The sequence below is a fragment of the Rhagoletis zephyria genome, unplaced genomic scaffold (genome assembly GCF_001687245.7).
Source record: "Rhagoletis zephyria isolate East Lansing unplaced genomic scaffold, Rhagoletis_zephyria_1.1 Rzeph_scaffold_00240, whole genome shotgun sequence".
Classification (NCBI taxonomy): Eukaryota; Metazoa; Arthropoda; class Insecta; order Diptera; family Tephritidae; genus Rhagoletis; species Rhagoletis zephyria.
Genome location: NW_016157324.1, coordinates 266,485 through 283,519, shown reverse-complemented (window position 1 = coordinate 283,519; position 17,035 = coordinate 266,485). Strand labels below are relative to the sequence as shown.

General features: G+C 35.6%; 1 protein-coding gene across 3 annotated transcripts in view; it reads right to left on the bottom strand.

The window, feature by feature from the left end:
• The window catches only part of LOC108358354 (Caseinolytic protease proteolytic subunit), a 175,166-nt gene that overhangs the window by 60,518 nt on the left and 97,613 nt on the right, over positions 1-17,035 (bottom strand). The window lies entirely within an intron of this gene.

The following is a 17,035-nucleotide window of genomic DNA, read 5'->3' as shown; positions in this document are numbered from 1 at the left end:
CGTATGATTACGTCTTATCATGGTTTAAAACATTGTATGTCAAATCAAATAAAAAGCCAATAAAGTTACAGGTATAGAAAACGTGTATATTTAAGTTATTTAGTAAGAATACAAAATAATTATTAATTAATATTTGTGGTACATTACCAAGGAACAGTATTGGTTATAATTTTTTTCAGTAATATGAGTGTATAGGTCACCCAATATGGATAAGTTTCGGCATAGTTGCCAACTTGGTGCTTTAAGCACTAGATTTAGTGCTTTTTGAAAATTAAAACGCCTAAAAAAATTACTTAGTGCCTAGTTCCTTTTTTAGTGCTTTTTCTGAACTAAAATTACTCCGATATAGTTAAATATTTAAAGCTGTGACAGCACTGAATTTACAAAAATCTACAAATTTAAATGCACTTAAATACAACCATGATTGATAAAAAGCTGAACTTGCAAACCACCTTGTTAAATGCTATTCGCCTTGAAAATGCTAGTAGATATGCGAGTAAGTTAAGTATTTCTGTTTTTCTTTTCTAATTATTTGTAAATTTTTTTATTTTTGTACCACCTGAGTAAAACACATCGTTTCTTGGTGCTGAATCCAAATCTGGCCGCACAATTGCTATAGCACTAGAATTTTGAGATATCCTAACCTCAAAGTGCCAAAATCACGGTTTTTGGCGATATTTGAGGTTATATAATGAAAACATATTTTTTTTGCTGATTTCTACTTAGGGCATGATTTTCCTTTGTTGGGATTCGATTTTTCTTTCTTGAGATATATCAGTTTTAATGTGCTCAACCAATTGGTGCTTTTAGTGTGGTAAAACGCTTTTTTCCAAAATTTTGGTGCTTTTTGAAAATCAAAAGTTGGCAACACTGAGTTTCGGTTGTTTATTTTTGTTTTTATTTTCAAATCAGTTTTATTCACTTTTTTTTATAAATAATATAGTTCATTCCATAACAAAAACCTTGTTAATCCAACTTTAAAACTTTGTACAAAAATTAAAAGCAAATCAACAAAGTTGCATCAAAGAACGTAAATAATAAGAAGGGACAACTTGTGCGTTCTCTTTTGCGCTAGTACGTTTTCATCAAAATTCCACACTTTTTATTCTGAATAAAAAGTGTTTAATTTTGGTGAAACTTTGATTTTCTTTTAATTTTTGAACAAATTTTGAAACTTGGATTTACGTGGTTTTTGTCATAGAATGAACTATATTTTTTATAAAAAAGTAACAAAAATTAATTTGAAAATAAAAATAAAAATTCGACACTTATCCATAAGGTCACCCCTATAAGTATACAGTGCACTGCATCATTTACAAACTATTTATGAAAAAAAATTGTATTGTCTCTTTTGGTACATTACAAAATAAGTTATAATAACATATATGACTTCATATAAGTATATTATTCACAAAATATTTATGAAAAAAAATAGCTTTTCGTGCACACTGCCAAGAAACAACAACTTTTCTAAATGCTTTCCAGACAAGCGATTTCTTTCTCTACTACATGACCGCACTTTTCGCGAAAACCAAATACTTTTTTTTCGATACTTACTCGATACCGAACTAAAAGGTATCGAGTAAAAAAATACTTGGTATCAAATGAAAAGTATCGAGTATTTACTTGTATCGATTGAACCCTAGCTATCAGTCTCCATAGGTAAGCGTGCGCGTACGTCGCCTTTTGGCAGATGAGCGCAATCCTATCGCCTACGCTGAACGCCACATGGCCGAGGGGACTGTAGGAGGGGTCGTCGCAGAGTGTAGATGCATCGTCACACTTTGTAGACGTTGTCGTTGCTATTTGCAACGATGCACTCCCCTCGTAAAGGTCCCAAGGCCGCCGTGGAAGATCGCACTCACCCGTGCCGCCAACCTCAGTATATCCAGTAAAAAAACTGTGGTGAAGTCCTTTATGGGGATAAAGTTTCCAGAGGTGAAATTTTAGGTACCACATAATTTCTTGCACGCAGGGTTGCTTTTCAGCACTAATGATAGAAACTTAAGAAATATTTAAAAAATGCATATATGTATTCTGATTAATAATATAAAAAATGTGTTAGAACCACCGTTTAATGTTATATTTGATACAAATTAATTTTGCTACTCGGAACGCTCTGCGCATTGCCACTGAATACTTAAAATTACATTCCTGGTCCTTGTTCTTTCTGTATTGCATCGTGGTGAATTCACATTTCTCAGAAAATTGATAACAAAACAAAATGAAGGGAGTATTTTATTTGCTAATTTTTGCGATTTCTATTGTTTCGTGTACATTTTATGACTTTTTCAGATATGTTGAGGCAACAAAAAAGGCGCAGTTGGAAATTGAAGTTATTAGTATGAGGTAGCAGCTCAGGCACATTTGGTAAATTATGCCGATAAGCAAGATGGAATTTGGGAAAGTAAGTGCCTGGTTGCAGCATATCTATGTATTAAAAATGTAATTAATTAAATTAAATTGTGTTTAATAGAAATGTTATAAATCGAGTGGCGTTATTTAAGATGTGCTCCAAATATTTGGCGAACTTTTTTCCGCCTTCTCAACGTGCTAAGTGACAAGATAAGATGACTGCCACCACGGCCGGTAAGAAGCCCGAAGCAAAGGGAAAACTACCGTCCAGGAAGCTACCTGCTGTCCCCGAGTCGAAGCTGAAGTTAAGCAAGAAGCAGGTCAGAAGAAGAGCTACCCTCATCAAGCGTAAACTAAAGCGCTCTACTGTGATTGCACTCCGCAAGCGTGAAAACTTGGAGCATGCTGAGAAATATCAATACGTGCCCGCAGAATGGCTTTTGTGATCTGTATCTGCAGTATCAACAAAGTTGTACTAAAAGTGCGTAAAGTTTTACTGTGGTTCCGTCTTCGCCACATTAACAACGGTTTGTTCATCGAATTGAATAAGGCAACCATTAATATGCTACGGATTGCCGAACCCTATATTACATGGGGCTATCCAAATCTTAAATCAGTTCCTGAATTGATCTACAAACATGGAATTGTCAAGCACAACCATCAACGTGTCCCAAACTCTGACAACTTTGTGATGCGCAAATTGCGCAAAGTGCACGATATTCGGTGCGTTGATTATTTGGCGCACGAAATATTCACTGTTGGATCCCACTTCAATAAAGCTTCCAAATTACTGTGGCCACTACGTTGAGATTGGTGATTTTGGTAACCTTGAAGATAATATCAACAAACTGCTGCGCAAGATGAGGTTTAAAGAAATTGTCTGGTGTACAGGTGGAGTATTTTTATTTCAAAAATATATAATAATAAAAATAGAAAATAATGTTGTTTTTTTTGTAACTTTCTGAAGGTTTAACCCACAAATATGCCAAATGGAAGGCAGCTTATATTCACAATTCCTTGAATAGTGTCGAAATTCCATTGCCGTTTGTAAAGGCCATTTCAAAAGGCTCCATTCCACAATTTTAATTTGTTTTGTTTTTTCAGCTCATTAACGATGCACGCAGGATTACATTTACCGTCTATGAAAATATTTCATGAAGCGTACCAAAATTAGCTCTAGCTTAAGTGAAATAGTTTTTTATTAAATATTTATTCCTGGTATTTATTAAAAAAAAATCAGGCCAATATTAATGTACGAAATGAAGTAAATAAAAATCTAAGAATTTATTTCCTGAATATTTTGTCATAGAGCCTTTATTAAATAAACACATAACTGCGTCGGGCGTTGGTCCTGACGTATATAGAATTAATGCATTAGAGAGAGATCATTATACAAGCTCAACGTGCTAATTTAGGTATACTTAAAGTTTAAACAGACGACACCGTTAATCCGGATTAACTCGGACTTAATCCGGATCAACTGCAGTTAATTCCCGAGTTGATCTGGATCAACGCTGCCGTCTGTTTATGCTTTTACATATTTACCTGTTACTCNTTCGGGAAATCACCATTGAAGTTTGGAATACAATTTCACAGAAACACGACTACAGATTTTCTTAAATTATCTTTTTTTTTAGTTTAGTGTCAGCCATTTATGAGTTTAATAAAATTTTGTCGTATACGCCATTTGTCAAAAATGTTGCAGTCAGTTTTAAAATGTGATAACATTTTTTATAAATTAACGTACTTTTCACTAATCAGCCTAATCCTGAGTTTCGCCCAAACAAAATTTCGCCAGAAATGTTTTCGCGCACCCGTAGTGAATACACGGAAACGAAAAGTGAAAAGGTTGCCCGGTTCGAGAAAACGAAACTCATGATAAGGCTGAATATGTCGGAAACTAAAGCAGATATGTAAAAACAGATGACGCTATTTGAAAAATCATGATTAGTTTAGTACGACAGCATTACTAACGTAGTTTGTACCAAATGATTTTAGTCAAATACTCGGAAACTAAAGAAGATATCCAAAAAACTGTCAACAAAAAAGCGAAATATCTAATTTTAAAATATATAACTCCATCTTTTACTAAAAACTGTCAAAATTACGCTTACGGAAATTTTCCATCCATGCGACGATATGTGAATGTTACTGGCATAATTTCGAGCCTGTATGTAAATTTTCGGGAAAAAGTTAAGAAGTATATTCATACGCTGATAATTTCGCAGACTCATAATTTATTTAAAGTATATCATCAACACTATTTCCAAATCTATGTGAATAAATCGCTCCCATAATTTAATTTGTGCATTCAATATATTTCACAATTAACTTACAATACTAAATTACAAATATTTCTGCAACGACCTCGACACAGTAAAATAAAAAAAAACTGGTATGTATTAGTAGAATAAATATTCTTAATACATTTATATTTCAGTTAAACCTGAGATGTTCAATCGCACTGCAATATTTTTCTATCCATTTTTCCAGTGCTAAAATAATTTCCACCACATAAAATTGCTGCACAACACCCTTATTGCCGAAAAAGCGTTGCTTGCAACACTAGTCCTTTATGGGGACCAAATTTGGTGGAAAAAATAGCTAAGTTTGTTTACTGGATATCAAGAATGATAAAAGACAAGATTGCGCATTCCTGCGGGTGATGACGTCAAGATAGCAACGAATAGGAAAGAGTAATTGGAGATGGAGGAGAGAAAGAGCGTTAACCGTCAAACCATGGAGGTCGCCATATTTACATGCATATAAACATCTCTGCATACATACAAACAGTTTGCTAAAATGACGTCACACGAACAACTGATTCTGTCAAATTCGCCAAGAACAAAGTAGCGGTACTGCTGATTGCGCCACCTCTGTCTCCCTACATCGCGACTGGATATACTGAGCCGCCTACCGTTCCGCGCCTACATCGTTAGTGTGCAACTACGAGGGGCGACCCAGGTGTGTGCTTAGGGCCCACTGATCCGTAGTCTCCTCATTGCAGGCCGCTACTATCACCGTAAGTCATCACCAGTTGGGCCACCGCCGTTGCCGCCCTGGGCCGAAGCCATCATCGCCCTCCCGCCAGCCGATTGCAGGAATCACCGCGATACAGGAGCGCTGCTCCCTCCGTCTCCACAAGTTAGGGCCGCTACCGCCACCTTCGGTTGTGGGACCGCCCCATCGTTTCCGCCCCCGGAGCCAAAGCTAGTTACCCGTCATCGCTATTGGGGGCCGTTGCTGCCACTTGTCGCAGGCCAGGACCGCTGTCACCGTCGCTCTCATTGCCGCTACGCTCACCGGCATCACCGTCGCCGTAGAGCAGTGTTGCCTTTTTTCAGTTTCAAAAAGCACCAAATCTTGGAAAAAAGAGCGTTTTACCACACTAAACGCACTAAATTTTTTTTTAATCAAAGGATACTCTTTTTCATAACAGTTTGTGGTAAACAAAAGTAAAAAAATAAACAATATTTACATGTATAAATAAATACACATTCATGCTTGCGAAGTAATACCGAAGTAGTGCACATTAAAACTGGTACATCTGGAGAAGGAACAATCGAATCGCAACAAACGAAATTGAGTTTTAAAGGGCAAGAGTAATACTTAATGATACCCTAAGTAGAAATGTGCGAAAAAATTTGTTGTTTTATAATATAAACTCAAATATTGCGAAAACCCGTGTTTTTACACTTAGAGGCTAGGATATCTCGAAATTCTGACTTGGTATAGAAATTCTGCAGCTAGATTTGTATTCAGCACCGAAGAATCTACAAAAACCGATGCACTCAGGTGGCAAAAAAGTTAAAATTTTTCGAACTGTGTAATCAATCAATAATCAAGAAAATAACAAAATAAATACTTAACTTATCTGCGTGCTAGCATTTTCAACGCGAATACAATTTAACAAGAACGTAAGAACGTGGGTTTGCCACTTCATCTTTTTATCAATCATGGTTTGCATTTAAGTGCATTTAAATTTGTAGATTCTTGTAAATTCAGAAATTTTCGATCAGAAAAAAGCACTAAAAAGGGCACTAGGCACCATTTTATTGGCGTTTTAATTTTCAAAAAGCACTAAATCTAGTGCTTAAAGCACTAAGTTGGCACCGTCGCTCTCATTTCCGCTACGCTCACCGGCATCACCGTCGCCGTAGAGTACCACCGTCGCTCTCATTGCCGCTACGCTCACCGGCATCACCGTCGTCACCGAGTATCACCGTCGTTCGCATTGCCGTTGCGTTCACCGTCGTCACCGAGTGATGCCACCTTCACCGTTACCGATCCATAGCCGTTGTTATTCTCACCGTTACCGACCCATAGCCGCTGTTACTCTCCCTCTCTCTCACTTCTTGGACGAAAGGTTGCCGGCGCTCTGGCCATATCTCGCCTCGTGTGTGTGTGTTCTCCGTATTACACTAACTATTGTGTTTTATTTGGTGGGGGTTAGTGGGACTTCCATTGTACCCTGGGTCGGCTGAGCGTACCTCAGCCTTCGACAAAACCCACCTAATAAATTATAAAATCTATTATATTTTAAGTCTTCCACCAAAATATCTCGCAAAAATATTAAGATTTACGTGAGCTGGACCGATTTGAAAATACCTCCAAAAATTTAGTTTTTTAATCAATAAAAAGTTTTTATTTTAATATCTTTTGAAAATATTACCTCAGATGACTAAACAGCTTAAGCTTAAAAATTTTGCATAAAATTATAAAAAAAAATTTCCTACGGAATCATAATAATGAGATTTTTGATGCTGTTTATGAACTTTGTTCAAATACTGGTTTAAGAAAAACTTGAATAACTCAGCCAAAACCTTACCAATTTAGACTTGTGAGGTATCATTGGTAAGGTATTTTCTCACCCTTTTAATTTCTTTGCGAATAAGCTCATTCAAAGTATGAAAGAGGAAGGTAAGATAAAGGCGTGTCATTCAATGTTGAATTAAGATGTGTTGGTATTTGATAAAGAAAAATTTGGGACGTGAATGAGTTTTTTGGGTGGGAGAGAAAATACCTCTCCACTGATTTGGAGAAGTTATTCAAGTTTTTCTTACATAAATCTTTCGAAAAAAGTTAAAAAAAAAAACAGCCATCCCTTGTCAAATTTGGTTTTGAGACAAACCGGTTTCGGTGTTGTGCCATCTTCAGTGTCATTTTTCGTTCTGAATAGTTCGTGTTTCCTTCCGCTTTTATGTATTCGTGTTACTATCTGTTTTAACTGTCATGAGAGTTAAAACAGATAGTAATACGAATACATAAAAGCGGAAGGAAACACGAACTATTCAGAACGAAAAATGACACTGAAGATGGTACAACGCCGAAACCGGTTTGTCTCCAAACCAAATTTGACAAGGTATGACGGAAAATCGCAAAGGTCGCGCCATTCGCGGACAGCGAACCCTCCCTTCGTCGATTTGACAGCATCCACCTAATCGTCATAAAATACTTTTGTTTACATTCAAAACGCGAAAGTTTTGAGTTTGGCGCTTGGTGCGTTTTTGGTGCTTTTGTTTTCAGGTTGAAGACACCAAATTACAAAATCTTAAAAAAATGGAAGCAAAATTTATAGCAATCTTAACTGTGGTAAACAACTTTACAAAAATGTAAACAAAACCATGGCACAGTGACAATCATAAGCGACAACAAAATATGTGGCAGCACCTTCAATCATGCCAGAAGAAATCGACCGTCGTGCAAGAAACATTGATTTTTATTAATTTGAATCAGCATCCTTACAATAAAATTATGTATGCACATATAGTCCATAAAATAAACCAATAAAAATTTGGTGCTTTTTCAAATTCAAAACTTGGCAATACTGCCTTTTGTTCGATGCTTCCTCTTTTTCTTGTCAAGTTCGTCTTGCACTCTCATTCTCGTATTTGTTGACGTCACGGCCAGTTGCCTTCAGCTCGCTTGGCGCAATCTTGACTCAATGGTGCAACAGGTAGATTTGGTCTGACATTCACGGCACCTTTTCTCACTTGTCGATTTTTAGTAATAACTCGATCTCAGCATCACCTGACAGCTCTTCTTTGCAATTGGACTGCCTTAACCGTTTCCAATACATGTTCTGAATATTCGCCAAATCGGATCATAAAAAAGATTTTTGGTAATAACTCAACTCCAGCGCCACCTGGGGGACTAAATTGTGAAACCAAACTATCCAGAGACCCACTCGAACACACACACAAAACTTTGTTAAAACCCTCCAGCCATTTAGGATTTCACTCACAAATATACCTACAGAAGAATTATGTACACATTCAAAGATAAAAGTCAGTACGTTTTTGGTTTGCCACGCCCTGTTTTCAAAGAGCCCATTGTTCTCAATGAGTATGTGATTGATTTCATATATCTCCATATAAAGTGTTCCAGTACTGTACTATCAACACTTCCAGAGATATGCAGTATGAAATTCGGTTTGTATGGTAGGTGCCACGCCCCCTTTTCCAATAGCTCCATATTTTCTCCATGACTACGAGATTAATTTCATATATCTCCACACCAAGTTCGAGTATTCTACCAAGAACAATTCTAGAGATATGCAAGAAAAAAAATTACTCTACCATGACCACTTCCAGAGATACTTATTATGAAAAATTCTGTTTGTATGGGAGGTGCCCCGCCCCGTTTTCAAACAGTCCGAATTTTTCTTCATGAGTATGGGATTGATTTCATATATCTCCATACCAAGTTCCAGTACGCTACCATGAACATTTCCAGAGATATACAGTATGAAAAATTCGGTTTGTATAGGAGGTGCTACGCCCCTTTTCCAATAACTCCAATTTTTCTCCATGAGTATGTGATTGATTTCATATATTTCCGTACCAAGTTCAAAAATTGTACCATGAACGCTTCCAGAAATATGCAGTATAAAATATTCGGGTTGTATGGGAGGTATTACACCCTCTTTTCCAATAGCTCCAATTTTTCTGCAAGAGTATGCGTTTGATTTTATATATCTCCACGCCAAGTTCCAGTACTCTACTATGAACATTTCCAGAGATATACAGTATGAAAAATTCGGTTTGTATGGGAAGTGCCACGCGCCCTTTTCCAATACCTCCAATTTGTATCCAAGAGTATGGAATGGATCATATATCTCCATACCAAGTTCCAGTACTCTACCAAAAATACTTCCAGTGATATGCAGTATGAAAAATTCGGTTTGAAAGGGAGGTGCCACGCCCCCTTTTCCAATAGGTTCAATTTTTCTCCAAGAGTATGCGATCGATTTCATATATCTCCACGGCAAGTGCCATCACTATTTCATGAACATTTCCAGAGATATACAGTATGAAAAATTCGGTTTGTATAGGAGGTGCTACGCCCCTTTTCCAATAACTCCAATTTTTCTCCATGAGTATGTGATTGATTTCATATATTTCCGTACCAAGTTCAAAAATTGTACCATGAACGCTTCCAGAAATATGCAGTATAAAATATTCGGGTTGTATGGGAGGTATTACACCCTCTTTTCCAATAGCTCCAATTTTTCTGCAAGAGTATGCGTTTGATTTTATATATCTCCACGCCAAGTTCCAGTACTCTACTATGAACATTTCCAGAGATATACAGTATGAAAAATTCGGTTTGTATGGGAAGTGCCACGCGCCCTTTTCCAATACCTCCAATTTGTATCCAAGAGTATGGAATGGATCATATATCTCCATACCAAGTTCCAGTACTCTACCAAAAATACTTCCAGTGATATGCAGTATGAAAAATTCGGTTTGAAAGGGAGGTGCCACGCCCCCTTTTCCAATAGGTTCAATTTTTCTCCAAGAGTATGCGATCGATTTCATATATCTCCACGGCAAGTGCCATCACTATTTCATAAACATTTCCAGAGATATACAGTATGAAAAATTCGGTTTGTATAGGAGGTGCCACGCCCCCTTTTCCAATAGGTTCAATTTTTCTCCAAGAGTATGCGATCGATTTCATATATCTCCACGGCAAGTGCCATCACTATTTCATAAACATTTCCAGAGATATACAGTATGAAAAATTCGGTTTGTATAGGAGGTGCCACGCCCCTTTTCCAATAAGTCCAGTTTTTCTCTATGAGTATGTGATTCTTTTCATATATTTCCATACCAAGTTCAAAAATTTTACCATGAACGCTTCCTGAAATATGCAGTATGAAATATTCGGGTTGTATGGTAGGTACCACGCCCTCTTTTCGAATAGCTCCAATTTTTCTGCAAGAGTATGCGATTGATTTTATATATCTCCACACCAAGTTTCAGTACTCTACCATGAACATTACCAGAGATAGACAGTATGAAAAATTCGGTTTGACAGGGAGGTACCACGTTCCTTTTTCAATAGGTCCAATTTTTCTCCAAGAGTATGCGATGGATTTCATATATCTCCATACAAAGTACCATCACTATTTCATGAATGTTTCCAGAGGTATAATAATAATAATAGATTGGCGCTTACACATATGTTAGTGTTTGGCCGAGCTTCTCCTCCGATTTGTGGCGTGCGCCTTGATGTTGTTCCAGAGGTATGCAGTATGAAAATTTAGGTTTGTATGGGGGGTGCCACCCCCCTTTTGCAATAGCTCCAGTTTTCTCCAAGAGTATGAATACGTCAATACCAAGTTCCAGTACCCTAACATCATATATGTAATACTCCTATATTGGCAGTAAGAGTTAGTACCGTCCGAAAACACTACAGTACAGATATATCAATAAACACGTACGATAGAAAAGGAATACATACGTTTATAAATAAACATGTACACAACACATAAACAAAAACAGCACTCAAGTACACAATACATTGACAAAAAAGGTACTAGACTGTCTCGCTTTGATTTCGGAATGCTTACACATTGAAAAGTTAGCTTACTGCCAATATAGAAGAATTACATATAGCCTACCATGAACACCTCCAGAGATTTGCAGTATAAAAAATTCGGTCTCGATAGCTCCAATTTTTCTACAAGAGTATGCGATGGATTTCATATATCCCCATACCAAGTTCTAATACTCTACCATAAACACTTCCGAGATATGCTGTATGAATATTCGGTTTGTATGGGAGGTGCCACGCCCCCTTTTCCGATAGCTCCAATTTTTCTACAAGAGTATGCGATGGATTTCATATATCCCCATACCAAGTTCTAATACTCTACCATAAACACTTCCGAGATATGCTGTATGAATATTCGGTTTGTATGGGAGGTGCCACGCCCCCTTTTCCGATAGCTCCAATTTTTGTCCAAGAGTATGCGATGGATTTCATATATCCCCATACCAAGTTCTAATACTCTACCATAAACACTTCCGAGATATGCTGTATGAATATTCGGTTTGTATGGGAGGTGCCACGCCCCCTTTTCCGATAGCTCCAATTTTTGTCCAAGAGTATGCGATGGACTTCATATATCTCCATACCAAGTTCCAGAATCTACCATGAACATTTCTAGAGAAATGGAGTATGAAAAATTCGGATTGTATGGGAGGTTTCACGTCCCTCTTATATATCGAGATTTTTGTTAGCTGATAACCATCCTTTGAACGTCTGCAGCAGGTGTCCGGAATTTCAAAAAAATCGGTTTAACCGTTCTCGAGCTTTGCGATATGCATAGATGGATAAGAGTTGCTGCTTTTAATATTGCGCTCACTTATGGTGCATTTACATGGTATGAATCCATATGAACTGTTGATACGCTAAAATAGAGGGACTACATGTTCCAATGAGGAATTCAGTGATATCGAGCGGGGTGCATGTAATACATTTTTTCATATGGAAAATTATGGGGAGATACTGTAAACATACAGTTGTGATACTGTTAAGCATATGAAATTATAGCAAGNACTGTTGATACGCTAAAATAGAGGGACTACATGTTCCAATGAGGAATTCAGTGATATCGAGCGGGGTGCATGTAATACATTTTTTCATATGGAAAATTATGGGGAGATACTGTAAACATACAGTTGTGATACTGTTAAGCATATGAAATTATAGCAAGCTGGATTTTCATACATCTTCCCATAAAAAGTTTAACAGATGCAGAGATAGCAAGGAGGTTTTTTCCCATTTTGATGCCTTTGTTAATATAAAACCCACCGAAAGGAGGAAAGCGGCAACTCCCCCATTCACATACATGTCAAATGTAGGAATTTTAAAAATTAAAAACAATAAACAAACAATTTCAAAACAACAAAAAAAACCTTTTTGTACTAGATCTTTTTCAATAGAAACAATTCACGTATGGTGGACAATAAAAATACAAAGCACTATGATAACAAGACATTACACAACATTTTAATGAGCTTTATATCACATTTAAGTAAAAATAAACCTATATTTTCCAAGCTTGCAAAGAAATGAAAATGTGTATTTTTTGTTGTTTACAAAAAGACTTGCCAAATATACATGTAAGTCAAAATTATAGAAGTCATGTATACTTCAACCTGCATTTTTTCCAAGTTTGTGCTTTATTTTGGTACAATATGATCGTAATGTATTTTCAATTCGAAATCAAAAAAAAAAACATCCCACGAAAATGTTTGCGATTTTAGAACAATTAGTGTATATTTGCAAACTACTGCAAAGAATGGAGTGTCATATCTTAAAAGGTTCAGAGAATTGACGAAACAAACAAACATTTTATGGTCTCCTCCTTTTCCTTTTGTTTAGCGCTCATAAAAATAAAATTGCCGTTCGGAGTCGGCGTAAAACTGTCCTTTACTTTGTGTGACAAAATCACGCACGCCACATATCGGAGGAGAAGCTAGGCCAAACACTAATATATTGTGGAAGCGCAAATATGTACATATATCGTCGTTTGAAGTACAAGAGCGCGTATCGTGGTTCTGCACAACCTCGGAACTGAAACTTGTGCCAAAAAAGATATTTGATCACCGGAAGCTCCTGACATCAAGCCCTTAGCCATTTATAATAAAATATCGATACTTAAGACATAAGAGAGATAATTAAGTTTAAAAGAGAGAACCTTTTTGATTAGGACAAGTTTTACTCTCTCCTATAAAATTTAGGCAACCTCACATACGAGGTTTTGCATTTTCTTGATGCGCGGTCTTGTACTTTAAACGACGATATGTAGAAGTATTGCATACAAATTTTGGTGCCTTTTCAAGTATAAAATCCATTGATAAACGGAAGAAAACGGCATCCCTATGATTGCAACTTATGCCAAACGTTTCGTAAACAAGCAATTCTGAACAAAAAACTGTTTATCCACAAAAATCTTTAAATGGAAGCATTACAAATATGGAAAAATAGCAAGGCTTTATTGGCAGTAGGTCCTTTTTAATGCACATTTAACAAAAAAAAATAAGCTTCTAGTTTCGAAGCTAGCACAAAATAAAATTTTTTTATTTGCTGTTTACAAACAAATACTTGCTAAGTATATAAGTCGAAATTGTTAAATATATATCGCTTTCTTTTATTTCTTCATAGAGTTGGTGCTTCTTTTATTGGGAAATTCATACGGCTTATGAACAGACTCATACCATGTAAATGCACCATTACGTACAAAAAAAACATAGCAGCAGGGTTTTTATGTGTAATTATATGGGCAAATCTAAAAAATAGGTACACCTCCAAAAAAAAAATTTAATTTTTAAATTTGTGAGCACACCTATTTTTTATATATTATTTTATTCGTATTCTCTTAATAAATCGATTAATATAAGTGTAATTCATTTTCATCAAGTGCTTCAAAAGTTATACGAGGAATAAACATGAAATAGAAAACAAAAGAATAAGCTGGGTTCAAATTACGTTGTTCAAGTTGTAAATTTTGAGCAGAGATTTTGAAAGTTGAACTCACTTAATTGGGACGTTCTAAATTCAATGGCATCCCCCGTTTTACCAGATTAGCTCCAGTTTTCGAGATAACGGTATTTGAAAATTTGATTAAATTTTAACTATTTTATAAATAACTCCCTCAGTTTTGAAGTTATTTTACTAAAATTTTGCACATAATGGTTTTTTAATATTACCTTAATTATTCCTTAAAATTATCGAAATGGGTGCACTTTAACGTATAGCTTCAATTTTTTATCACAAATAACAATAATTTGAGGTAGCTTTATGAATTTATGAAAAGTTTATGAAACATTTTTTTGAACCACTCTAATACACATACCCACGAATGGAGAAAGCAGCAACATTTTTTTTTTCTTTTCTTAGCTGCATTGCCACGCGCATTAATTCACGGTTGTTTCTAGTGAGGCACTCATGTATGAAAAAACTAAAAAGACTTTGTAATTTTTGTCTATGGAAACTTTTATTTTATGCATAATTACTTTACACCAGTCACAAGTACATGTCCCACCAAGTTCCGAAGTCATAGAAATAATTCACAATTAGTCCGAAAAGCGTTTCTTAGCTCGAAAATGACGCAGAAATGAGAGAGCAACACTCAGAGAGAGTGACTCTCTTCAGCCCGAAGTAGTCAGAAGAATCTTTTCTGGCAAAATTTTGAAAAGTTTCAATCTCGACTGAATTTAAATTAAGGTAAATTAAAGAATACACGAAAAATGACAATGATCTAAAACTAAAAAAGTGAAATAAAAAGGACAGAGGCAAAAAATTAATGATATAGTAAGTTTTTATTGTGATTGCGCTTGTGTGAATGTGTTTCGTACATACATTTCCCTTCTGATTTGGCGTTAGTTTTGTTTTTACCATTCTTTGGACTAAAAATTTAGTGTTTGCGTTCCTTTGCTTTTTTCTGTTATTTCTTTTACTGAGCCATTTTGCTTACACCCTTGCATTTTGACACTTTTCAGATTTTAGTCAGAAAAGATAAGGAATGGAACTATTCTCGAGTAAAATGCCCCAGCAGTCACAATGGAATGGCCCATATATATAATACACATAAAAAAAATATAATAAAACTCCAAAGTTAGGGACAAGATTTACTAGTAGTGACGCACATAAACATATATATGTTAGTATCATTCAATTCAATTCATACTTCCCTATAATTTCCTAATTTGACAGCTGAATTGAATTTTATTTTTAATAGGAATTATGTCTTTCAACAGAAAAGACCTGGGGCATGTAACACAAAGTTTACAATTATAATAAGTCTACAAGTTATTAGTGATTCGCTTGTAGCTACAAGTTCTATAATTTTTTGTAACACAATATTTTTTTATACACTTGTAGCTATCAGCGAAATATTCTACACTTGTAAATGTAGTTTCTACAAGCATTTGTAGATGCATTTCGATTTGCACTTTAATATACAAATTTTGAATAACCTATCCGGCTACTCGCAGAGTCGACTAGTCGATTAGCAACTTTTTTGTTGGTTGATAGTCGAATAGCAATTATCCGATTAACCGCTCGCATTCGACTAACCGTTCACTTTCGTCTAACCGCTCACTATCGAGTAGTCTGAAAATCGACTAACCGAAATTATTCAAATAGTGACAGTTTTTCACCATAAAATTATTTTTATTAGCGCGCATAAGTATTCAAAAAATAAAAAAAATTTTTACTCAAAGAAAACAACTAGTTGATAAGTCGAAAATGAACGGATTTTGGACTAGTTGCTGTGAGCGGTTAGTTTAAAAATTCGAAAAGAAATGGTTAGTCGATTATTTTTTGAAAAAACTAATTCGACTTACCGATTGTCAAGCAGGGACACGATATCGAACCGAAAGTATCGATATAGTACTCATTTAAAGTATCGCTGTAAAAATATCGGGTACCAATTATTATCAGGATAAAAAACCCGATATTCCCAATATCAATACCAAATTCAAAGAACTAAAACTGAATATTAGACTCTGTAAAGCCCAAAATATAACCATATTGCTATACATATCAATTCCAAAGTATAGACATATGGGCTTTTCCAGCGGTAAGTCATAGTAGGACATAGATTTGCAATAAATGGAGCCGCTAGGGTGCGCTTAAGTAAATATAAAAAAATATATTCGACATAAAATTCATATTAATTTAAAAACAATATTAACCAAAAAGTTTCAATGGAGATTTTAGTAGCGTAATGTCCTGTAACGTGACGTCAGATACATTAACTTTGTAATGCGCCTTTGCGATTCGTTTGAAAACTATCGATTTAAAAGTATCGTATCGAAATTCGTGTCCCTATTAACAAGAGCTCTATAACGAGCATTTGGTTTTAGCGGACGTATAGAACTTGCCATGAAAAATAAAACATATATTATTAATTAAATATGGCCGCAAAACAAATAGTGTTGAAAAAAGTTGCATTATTTACAAAAAGTTAAATAAAATAAAGACATTCTAAGAAACCGTATCATCGAATTGTTTGTTCACGATTACTGGGCCTATATCTTCACGGGCCTATAGTTTCACACTGTTCTCGATTCAGTCTGAACCTTTCCACAAATGCTGCGTCTCTCAAAAAGAAAGTATTCATTCTCTCTCGATACCGATACACTGTGACACTACTTGGCCACATATCGACAGAAAAATAGTATGCCAACGGCAAAATAATTAACTAAACTGAATCTACTCAGAAAAATAGTATGGCAACGGCAAAATAATTAACTAAACTGAATCTACTCAGCGTTAGAGATAGGTAGAAAATTGTTTACATTGTACAAAAAGTTCAGTAATTACAAGTACGGCACTACAAGTTGCTTTGTGTTACAACATATCTACACTTGTAATTTAT